The following is an 11,396-nucleotide window of genomic DNA, read 5'->3' as shown; positions in this document are numbered from 1 at the left end:
TAGAATTAAGCTCAGCCATTTAAAACAGTGAAATTCCTAACAAAAAGCATAAAAATGTAGGAATCACTGTGAAAAGGACACTTGCAGTAGGAGAGACAACAAAAAGGTCAAGCATCGCCTTGTTTGACTGTAGCTGGGAACATGCAAGTTAGAGGATTCAAAGTTTTTGCTTCTCTGAGCACATGCATGTCTTCAAATGATAGCAAAAGCATCAAGGGTATTGGTTGTGGGGCTTCCAAACAAATTTTAGCAAATAGGTGAATTTGCAAATACAGAATCACCAAATAATGACTATCGACTGTATAAAGAATTGTTATATGGTAAATTCAAATGATGAGGGATTGAATACAAGAGAACCCTAAAGAATACAGAAATAGCAGATGTAAGGACCAGCCACTACTCCTAGGACTGAGATAAAACACCCAAGAAGAACCCTTCCTACCCTTTAGGGCTGAAATCCAATGGCAGAGAAATCAGTTGTTCTAAGGACCTGCCAGCCAGTGGAATTTGCTGGAGATCTGCCTTCTAGGGTAAACTGTTGTGGGACCTCATTGGAGGTTTGTTGTTTAGCTGCTCAGTTGTGTCTCAATCTTTGCAACCCCGTGGACTGTAGACTGCCAGGCTCCTCTGTCCATGGGATTTTCCAGGAGAGAATATTGGAGTGGGTTGCCATTTCCTTCTCCAGAGGATCTTCCTGACCCAGGGATGGAACCCACATCTCCTACATTGCAGGCAGATTCTTTACTGCTGAGCCACCAGGAAAACCACCAGAGTGAGTACCAGGGTGTGATACAGTGATTTTCTTAAGCATTAAAAAAAAATTATTTATGTAATTTGGCTGTGCAGCATATGGGATCTTAGTTCCCCAACGAGAGATTGAACCCCACCCCCCTTCACTGGATGAGCGGAGTCTTAATCACAGACCTCCAGGGAAGTCCCAACGATTTTGTGATTTATAATAAGAAATATTTATTAGATCTGTGTCCAATTTCTGGCACAGAGTTCCTAAAATGCTTGGATTTTCTGAGTGATAAGAGCAATGGGAGCATCACTTTGTTATAATATTTGGTCTACAGTTTTGTACTTTGTGCCTGAAATAGCTTCCGAGTCCTCAAACTGAAAGGAAGAGTGTCTAGTTATTTGCAACAAGTGTGTTAGTCGCTCAGACTCTTTGTGACCCCATGGACTGCAGCCCACCAGGCTCCTCTGTCCAGGCGCCTCTGTCTGAGATTTTCCAGGCAAGGATACTGGAGTGGGTTGCCATTTCCTTGCAACAAGCCCCTTTCAACTACAACTGAGTTTATGTTAATGAGGCAACTTTTGGACTGCCTTTAAGGCCGGACTTGTTGCCAGGGGAAACCAATTGCAACATTAGAGGGTTGGGACTTTTAGTCCCACCTCACCTCCAGGGAGGGGGGCTGAGGGCTGGAGACTGAAGCAATCACCAGTGATTTAATCAACCGTGCCTTTGTAATGATGCTTCCATAGAACCCTGAGAGGATGGGATTCAGAGAGCTTTTGGGTGGTGGACATGTGGCGATCTGGGGAAGAGTGCGCCCCTTCCCAGGAAATGGAAGCTTCAAGCCCCATCCCACATACCCTGCCCTATGAACCTTTTCCATCCAGCTCTTCCTGAGCTATGACAAACCTACATGGCATATTAAAAAGCAGAGACATTACTTTGCCGACCAAGGTCCATCTACTCAAAGATATGGTTTTTCCAGTAGTCATGTATGGATGTGAGAGTTGGACCATAAAGAAAGGTGAGCACCGAAAAATTGATGCTTTTGAACTGTGGTGTTGGAGAAGACTCTTGAGAGTCCCTTGGACAGTAAGGAGATCCAACCAGTCCATCCTAAAGGAAATCGGTCCTGAATATTCATTGGAAGGACTGATGCTGAAGCTGAAGCTCCAATCCTTTGTTTGAAAAGACCCTGATGCTGGGCAAGACTGAAGGCAGGTGGAGAAGGGGACGACAGAGGATAAGATGGTTGAATGACATCACCAACTTGGTGGACATGAATTTGAGTAGGCTCCAGGAATTGGTGATGGACAGGGAAGCCTGGCATGTTGCAGTCCATGGGGTCACAAAGAGTCAGATGCGACTGAGCAACTGAGCGACTGAACTGATTTCTGAATTATATCCTTTTATAATAAACTGGTAACCTAGTAAGTAAAATGTTTCTCTGAGTTCTATAAATCACTCTAGCAAATTAATCAGATCCAAGGAGGAGGTTGTGAGAAAATCTGATTTATATTCGGCTGGTCAGGAACTTATGGAAACAACCTACATTTGTGGTTGGCATCTGAAGTGGGAAGAAGTCTTGTGGGACTGAGGCCTTAACCTACGGGATCTGATACTCACCAGGTAGTGTCAGAATTAAATTATTGGACATCACACCCAGCTGATGTCACAGAACTGCTAGGTGAGTGGAAAACCCTCACATCTGTTAGAAGTGGAGTCGTGTTGTATCAACAGTAAAGTATCAACAGTGGAGGAGACATAGGAGTGAGTTTTTCCTTACATCTAAGGAAAGCTGTGGAGAAGGCGATGGCACCCCACTCCAGTACTCTTGCCTGGAAAATCCCATGGACAAAGGAGCCTGGTAGGCTGAAGTCCATGGGGTTGCGAAGAGTCAGACACGACTGAGCGACTTCACTTTCACTTTTCACTTTCATGCATTGGAGAAGGAAATGGCAACCCTCTCCAGTGTTCTTGCCTGGAGAATCCCAGGGACGGGGGAGCCTGGTGGGCTGCCGTCTACGGGGTCGCACAGAGTCGGACACGACTGAAGTGACTTAGCAGCAGCAGCAGCAAGAAAAGATGCTCCCAGCACTGGAGAGGCCACCAGTACAAACCTAAAAGCAAAACTCTTTCCTCCTGTAATGTCTCTCTGGCGCCCTCTACTGACAAAATGTAACATAACATCGTGCCAAGCTGTCAAAGGACACATATTTATAAAGGGCCCAGATCCATCTTTGCAAACCAGGCAAAAAGAATGGATTTGGAGCAAGGAGATTATAAATTAACAAATAGCACAAATATTTGGGCTTCCCTCATAGCTCAGTCGGTAAGGAATCTGCCTTCAATGCAGGAGACCAGGGTTCGATTCCTGGGTCGGGAAGATCCTCTGGAGAAGGAAATGGCAACCCAATCCTGTAGTCTTGCCTGAAGAATTCCATGGACAGAAGAGCCTGGCGGGCTACAGTCCATGAAATCGAAAGAGTCGGACACAACTTAGCGATTAAACCGCCACCACCACCACAAGTACTATTTAATGTTCTCCTTTTAAGTGACTCTACAACATGTGTGGAAAAAAAATCAAATTAAGAAAATTAACATTCTACAGCTAAGCAGTTTCCAATTTTAATTGATTTTAATAACCTTTTCCATGTATTCATTTGTTGCTGCTGTTGTTTAGTTGCTAAGTCATGTCCAAGTCTTTTTCAACCCCATGGACTGTAGCCCACCAGGCTCCTCTGTCCATGGGATTTCCCAGGCAAGAATCCTGGAGTGGGTTGCCATCTCCTTCTCCAGGGGATCTGCACAACCCAGGGATCGAACCCACATCTCTTACGTCTCCTGCATTGGCAAGTGGGTTTTCTTCCACTGAGCCACCAGGGAAGCCCATGTATTCGTATACTTTTCCTTAAAAAAATAGGTTTATAATATACATGATATTTTCTTAGATATCTTTTTGAGTCAACATATCATCTCTCCATGTCAATAAGTAGGTTTTCTACATCATTGTTTGGAAAGGTGTGTTTCGACCAAGTTTACCATAACGACCAATCTTTCATTATATTATCGAATATATAGATTGTTTAAAATATTTCATCATTATAAACAATGCTGATATGACATTCTTATAGCTAAACCTTTAACTTAAAGATTTTTTAGTTTAAATTTCTGGGAGCAGAATTTGGGGGACAAAAGATATGTATATTTTAGGTTTTTCTGTTATTACTACTACTACTACTAAGTCGCTTCAGTCGTGTCCGACTCTGTGCGACCCCATAGACGGCAGCCCACCAGGCTCTGCTGTCCCTGGAGAATCCCAGGGACACTAGAGTGGGTTGCCATTTCCTTCTCCAATGCATGAAAGAGAAAAGTGAAAGTGAAGTCGCTCAGTCGTGTCCAACTCTTCGTGACCCCATGGACTGCAGCCCACCAGGCTCCTCTGTCCATGGAATTTTCCAGGCAAGAGTACTGGAGTGGGTTGCCATTGCCTTCTCCGTTTTCTGTTATTACTGAATTGCAAACTGCACTCAGTTGAATGTAACTGAAATCTATAAAAGGTGTCATAAAAATTTGAAATTCAACCAGCAATGCATGAGAGTATTTCTTCTACTCTAAGTAACAGCAGATTAACATTATTAGCAAAAAAAAAAAACCCACTTAATTTGACAGGAAAAATCTCACTTGATTTTTGCACTCTTTAATCACTAGTAATGTTGACACTTTTTCATGTGTATCATCATCTACACACGTTTTTCTGTTTTTATATTGTCTGTTAATGTCATTGTTCATTATTCTTTTGGGGCATACAATGAAAGAGTCAGACATGACTTAGCGAGTGAACAGCAATAACAAATGTTAGAGAAGACTGAATTCTTTCATAAAATATAAATCTGAGACACATGAAAGGTAAAATTACCATTTTATACTATTTCACCTTTTTACAATGTCACCTAAAATTTCAATATACTCTAAAATCCTACTTAGAACATCTTAAACAAAAAGAAAAGAACATCTTAAATGTTCTTTTAACATAGTTTAAAATCTTAGTAAAGGGACTTCCCTGGTGGTCCAGTGGCTAAAATTGCATGCTCCCAATGCAGGGGACCCAGGCTGGATCCCTGATCAGGGAACTAGACCCCACATGCTCCAATTAAAGAGTTCGAATGCTGCAACTGAAGATCCCAAGTGCTGCAACCAAGACCCGGCATAGTCAAAATAAATAAATAAATATTTAAAAAAAGATTAAATACAATGTTAGTAAATTTTTTTTCTTATGGCTGCATCAGTGTTAAAATATCTGCTTCAAATTTTCTAAGACTTCATGCCCAATGCTTCTCCAGTGATAATTAGCTGATGGTCAAATGTGAATTTCCAGAGACGCTCAAACATCAAAGAAAAGTCCTTTAAGTAACAGAAACACTTGGAAACATCTTCCTCAGGGTCTTAACAATTAGTAAACTGTTGGTAGTAGTAAGTTGGTTTTGCTTAATTTTCTTTTATTTCCAGCTAGTTATCACTGAATAGATATTTCCAACGTTTTAGAACAAAGATTTCAAATTCAAAGCCTGAGGCATGAATTCATTCATAATTTACTTTTATGATACCTAAAACAAATATATTATAGAACCATTTGTTATTATCCCATTCCTAAGGAATGTTAAGATCCGCAAATGCAGAGGCTTAATCTCTTTTAAGGACTTCCTGGTGGTACAGTGGATAAGAATCTACCCACAATGCAGGGGACACCGGTTTGATCCCTGGCCCAGGAAGATTCCACATGCCCCAGAACAACTACACCCGTGCTCCACAACTACAAAGCCCGAGAGCCACAACTACTGAAGCCCCTGTGCCTGCAGCCTGTGCTCCACAAGAGAGGCCCCCGCTTGCTGCAACCATAGAAAGCTCACTCACAGCAACGAAGACGGAGTGCAACCCAAAATAAAGAAATACATTAAAAAAAATCTCTTTCAATCATTGTATTCCTGACTCCTGAAATACTGTCTGGCATATAGTGGACTCTCAGAAAATATTTGTTGAATCAAGGCATTCAGTAACTACTCATTGAACACCCACTCCATCCTAGACATTGGCCTGCCCAGACTTGGGAGGTAAAAATCGCCACTTGGAAGATGAAGTGTCTTTAAGCTCCAGGGGACAGTGAAGGACAGAGGAGCCTGGCATTCTGCAATCCATGGGGTGCAAAGAGTTGGACACAACTTAGCAACTGAGCAATAAATAAACCCATTAAAACCAGATTGAAAATAATGGAAATGTCTAGAAATAAAATCCGCACATCATGCCATATAGATTCATCATTCATTCATTGATCCATTCATTCCACAAATTTTTTTTAGAGCTTATCTGCTAGTCCTTAGGGACAAAATAAGATTAAGACAGACTCCATCTTTACAGAAATTGCATTCGCAGTTTATCAGGGGAGACAGGCATTAAATAACTAATTAATTACAGTTATGCTAAGTACATTGAAGGAAACACATAGGTGCCTATAAGTACTGACGACATTGCCCAAAGAATCACAGCTGAGACCAAAGAGGTTGAAAAGGGTAATACCACACCTTTGGGCAATGTGAAGGACATACGCTTTATTCTAGCAGCAAGGAAGGCTTATAAGCAGAGGATCCAGTTTCTCTGTTTAACAGAGAACAGAGTTGTTAACAGAGAACTTGATTGTTCCTGATGGCAAGTTTGAGTACCTGCTGCATGGTGAGGCCAAACAAACATCAACTTCAGAGTTTAGATCAGAGAAAAGTCTACTGCAGGGCCAAGCTTGGAGACCGGGTGGCTCACGTCCTCCCTCAAAACCTCAGTTCCCCAAAGGGTTCAGGGAAGCCCCCACCCCTACTCCCCTCACCCCACTCACCCACCCCATCCACCCCACCCCACCCCACCCAACACCATTCAGCTTACAGGATCTTAGTTTCCAGATCAAGGATTGAACCCTGGCCCTCAGCAGTGAAACTGTGGAGTCCTAACCACTAGACCAACAGGAAAATCCCTCAGTAAAGCCTTTTTAAAGGCAAACTGAGGACTTCCCTGGTGGCCCATAGGCTAACACTCCTCACTACCAATGCAGAGGCCCAGGGTTTGATCTCTGGTCAGAGAACTAGATTCTGAATGCCACACTAATGATCCTGCAAGCTGCAAGTAAAAATATTCAGCATGCTGCAAGTGAAAATATTTGGAGTGCTGCAACTAAGACCTGGCACAGCCAAATAAATAAATATTTTTAAAATACAGAACATTTCTATCACCCTCAAAAGTCCCCTAGTACCCCATGCATTCAATTCCCTTTGACCCCATGTTGTTATTTAGTCGCTCAGTCATGTCTGATTCTTGTGACCCCATGGACTTAACCCCCTGGTTCTCTGTCTATGGGATTTCCCAGGCAAGAATACTGGAGTGGGTTGCCATTTCCATCTCCAGAGGATATTCCTGACCCAGGGATCAGACCTGAGTCTCCTGCACTGGCAGGCAGATTGTTTTACCCCTGAGCCACTGGGGAAACCCTTTGACCCTTGGCCCCAGACTTTCTGTCATTATAGATGAGTTTGCATTGTCTAGAATTTCATATAAATGAAATCACAAAGGATATATTCATAAATATATTTATTATATTATAAATAATAATATATTAATACAGATAAATCTGTATTAATTTGTGTTTAGCTTCTTTCACTCAGCTTCATGTTTTTGAGATTCATCTATGACAGTGATCAGCAAACTATACCCTATGGGCCAAATCTTGCCTACTGCCTGTTTATTTAAAGACCCAAAAGCTAAGAATGGCTTTATATTTTCAAACAACTTTAACAAATCAGAATAATTAAATTCAAAATTCAGTGCCTATAAATAAAGTTTTATTGGGACACTGTCATGACTCATTTCTTTATGTATTGTCTATGGCTACATTCATGCTACACAGAGTTGAGTAGCTGCAACAGAGACAAATGGTCCACAAAGCCTAAAATACTTTCTGTCTGGCACTTGACAGAAAAGTTTGCTGATTCCTACTATGTGCTATTCCATACACCAGTGCTTTATTCCCTTTTACTGTTGTATAATATTCCACTCCATTGTATGGCCAGACCACAATTTATTTCTGTTGATGGATATTTGGAGTTTCTCCTAACTATTCTTATTCCGTATACCATGTGTTCTGATGTTTTTTATTCCATTTGATTTTTTGCTAGATATGACCCAGTGAACTGATTTCACAACCCATTAATGAGGTGACTCTCAGTTTGAAAAACAAGATGCTGAGATGTTAAGTGAATGATGGAGGATGAGAATGTATAGAGTAAGAAAAGGACTTTAGGGATGAGTGCTGAGGAAATCCAATGATTATATGTTAGGTAGAGGAAGAAGGACTGAGAAAGGGCAGAGAGGAGAGGACAACCAAGAGTTTGATACTTTAGGAAGCAAGAAAAGTCTCAGTTGCGAAAGGAGGGTGATTATCTGGATCCGATGTAGCTGAGACATGAGGTAAAATGGATTGAGAAGATTCTATGGGTGGATGAGATTTGCTTGGGTGAAGGGAGCTGAAACTAGATTGAAATGAGTTGGTTGGACTTCCCTGGTAGTCCAGTGTTTAAGAATCCACCTGCCAATGCAGATGACATGGGTCCATCCCTGGTGCAGGAAGATTCCTCAGGCTGCAGGGCAAATAAGCCTGTGGGCCACAACTATCGAGTCCATGCTTTACGGCCCACAAGCCACAACAAGAGAAGCCACCGCAATGAGAAGCCCATGCACCGCAGTTAAAGCCCTCACGCAGCAACATAAGATCCCGTGCAGCCAAAAATAAATAAACAAACAAACAAAAAAAGAAATGAGTTGGTGGTGCTTGTGTCATGCAAACTGAGACCATGAGAGTAACTGGAAGGGATGGGGGTCCAAAGAGTTCTTGTTGATGTGCTTCTTTGATGAAAAGGAAAAAAGAAAAAGCATACAAATGTATGCTAAAGCACAACGAAAGGTTAAGTATAACCTGGATTTTACAGATCAGTAAACCAAAACATTATGAGCTTAAGCAACTTGTCCAAGGAGCTTTCACTTGCACAGCTTTAAGACCCCAGATTGACTTGGGTCTAGAATCTGAGCTGTGAAAATATACTATAGAACTAACCAAGAAAAAGCTGGTCTGGGCATAATTCAATATTTACACCTTTGATTTAAAAGTCTACCATTGAAAGAATAGTTTATAATCTTTTGCAAGCTTCTGGGGAAGAAAACATGATTATTCATTACCTGAGATTTGTGAATAATAAGACATTAATCTATTTTTATATCAGGTGAGGCTCTGGACATTTATATGAAGAAAGTCACTATGCATTTGAAATATCAACATAAGGACCTTCTAAAAGTAGATGGAAACCTCACATTGATGGACATTCTGCAAAGTATCTGGCCTGTACCCTTCACTGTTGTGAAACACAAAGTCGGAGGAACTATTCTAGAATGCATTATTCTAGTCTTCTGCCTTCCTGGACTTTACTGGAACAATTGTCAAGATCTGAATAGAGTTTATTGATTAGAAAATATTGTAGTATCAATGTTGATTTCCTAATTTTGGTGCTTGTATTGTGGTTGTGAAGGAGGATGTCCTTCATAAATATACATCAACTTGTTGAGAAACCAAGGGTAACATCTGCAACTGACTATGAAATGATTCAGGAAAAAAAAAATGTGTGGGTTTAAGAGAGAACAGTGAAGCAAGGATGGTAAAATGGGGGGATTTAGGTGAAGAGTTTTCAAAAATTCTTTGTACTCTTCTTGTACATAAGTCTGAAGTTATGTCAAAACAAACATGACAGATTTCCCTGGTGGTCCAGAGGTTAAGAATTCACCTGCCAATGCAGGGGACACAGGTTCAACCCCTGGTCCAGGAAGATCCCACATTTCTCAGGGCAACTAACCTCAGGCATCATAAGTCCTGAGCCTGCACTCTAGAGCTGGAGAAGTCCTCCAGCAAGCAAAGTCCTCACTCAACAACTAGAGTAGTCCCAGCTTGTGGCAACTACAGAAAGACCACGTGCGGCAATGAAGACCCAGTGCAGCCAAAAAATTAAATAAAATTTAAAAATCAAACAAAAAGGCAAGAATCTTAAAAATGGAAAGTACGGTGACATGAAATCAAAGCTTGGATTTATACTCTTGAAAAACCTTCCTCAGATGTAAAAATGTATATGGTATTTTAAAAATTCACAGCTCTTCTATTGAGGTCAGAATTAATGTAAGTTAAAGAATCGTGGCTCAGCCGGAAAAAATGTCTGCCTGCAATGCGGGAGAATCAGGTTCGATCCCTGTGTCAGGACAATCCCCTGGAGAAGGAAATGGCAACCCATTCCAGTACTCTTGCCTGGAAAATTCCATGGATGGAGGAGGTTCGAAGGCTACAGTCCATGGGGTCGCAAAGATTCGGACATGACTGAGAGCCTTCTAACAACACAAAAAGACAGAAAACCAGATATTGAGTGCCTCTTGGTGAAGAGAACAACACCATCTTTGAATTCTTTTCTGCAGATTTCAAATTTGAATCTGATTAAACCTACATTAAACAGCTAAGCTGCAGGAAATATACTGAACAGAGGAAAATCCAGGCTAAGGAAAATCTGGAACAATAATCTGGTGTCTTCAACAATTAAATTGCAAAGGAGGAAAAATATATAGGAAAACCTGTAGATTAAAAGAGATAAAAAGGTACAGATATGAATAGGTGTTTTTTGGTTTTGTTTTTAAAGATGAAGCTAAACTACAAGGGTTAGGAGTGCATCTTTGGGTGATAAAACTGCAAAGAAAATCTAAGTGAATGATTACTATAAATATGGGAAATGGTTATTTTTTCTTGGGAGGGAACTAGGATTATTTGAGAAGGTGTGATTGTTTATAGGGTGTCTGAGAAGGCTCCTTTCAATGGGGGTGAAGCTTACAGGGTATTCAGTTTAGTTCAGTTCAGTCACTCAGTCATGTCCGACTCTTTGCAACCCCATGAAGCGCAGCACGCCAGGCCTCCCTGTCCATCACCAACTCCCAGAGTTCACTCAGACTCATGTCCAGCGAGTCAGTGATGCCATCCAGCCATCTCATCCTCTGTCGTCCCCTCCTCCTCCTGCCCCCAATCCCTCCCAGCATCAGAGTCTTTTCCAATGAGTCAACTCTTCGCATGAGGTGGCCAAAGTACTGCAGTTTCAGCTTTAGCATCATTCCTTCCAAAGAAATCCCAGGGCTGATCTCCTTTAGAACGGACTGGTTGGATCTCCTTGCAGTCCAAGGGACTCTCAAGAGTCTTCTCCAACACCACAGTTCAAAAACATCAATTCTTTGGCGCTCAGCTTTCTTTATAGTCCAACTCTCACATCCACATATGACTACTGGGAAAACCATAGCCTTGACTAGATGGACCTTTGTTGGCAAAGTAATGTCTCTGATTTTGAATATGCTATCTAGGTTGGTCATAACTTTCAGTCAATGACAATTAATTTAAGTTGTTTTCTACATTTTAACAATAAGAGTTTTTAAAGAAGAACTTTGTTAGTGAACTTGGTATAACCAATGAAGTAAGTTAGGATACAAATAGTCTCAGGGTCGCCACCTCAAGTCACCTTTAGGGACTGCAGGCTTCTCTCAAATTTTT

The sequence above is a fragment of the Bison bison genome, unplaced genomic scaffold (genome assembly GCF_000754665.1).
Source record: "Bison bison bison isolate TAMUID 2011002044 unplaced genomic scaffold, Bison_UMD1.0 scf7180017864135, whole genome shotgun sequence".
Lineage (NCBI taxonomy): Eukaryota > Metazoa > Chordata > Mammalia > Artiodactyla > Bovidae > Bison > Bison bison.
This window is presented reverse-complemented; position numbering follows the sequence as displayed.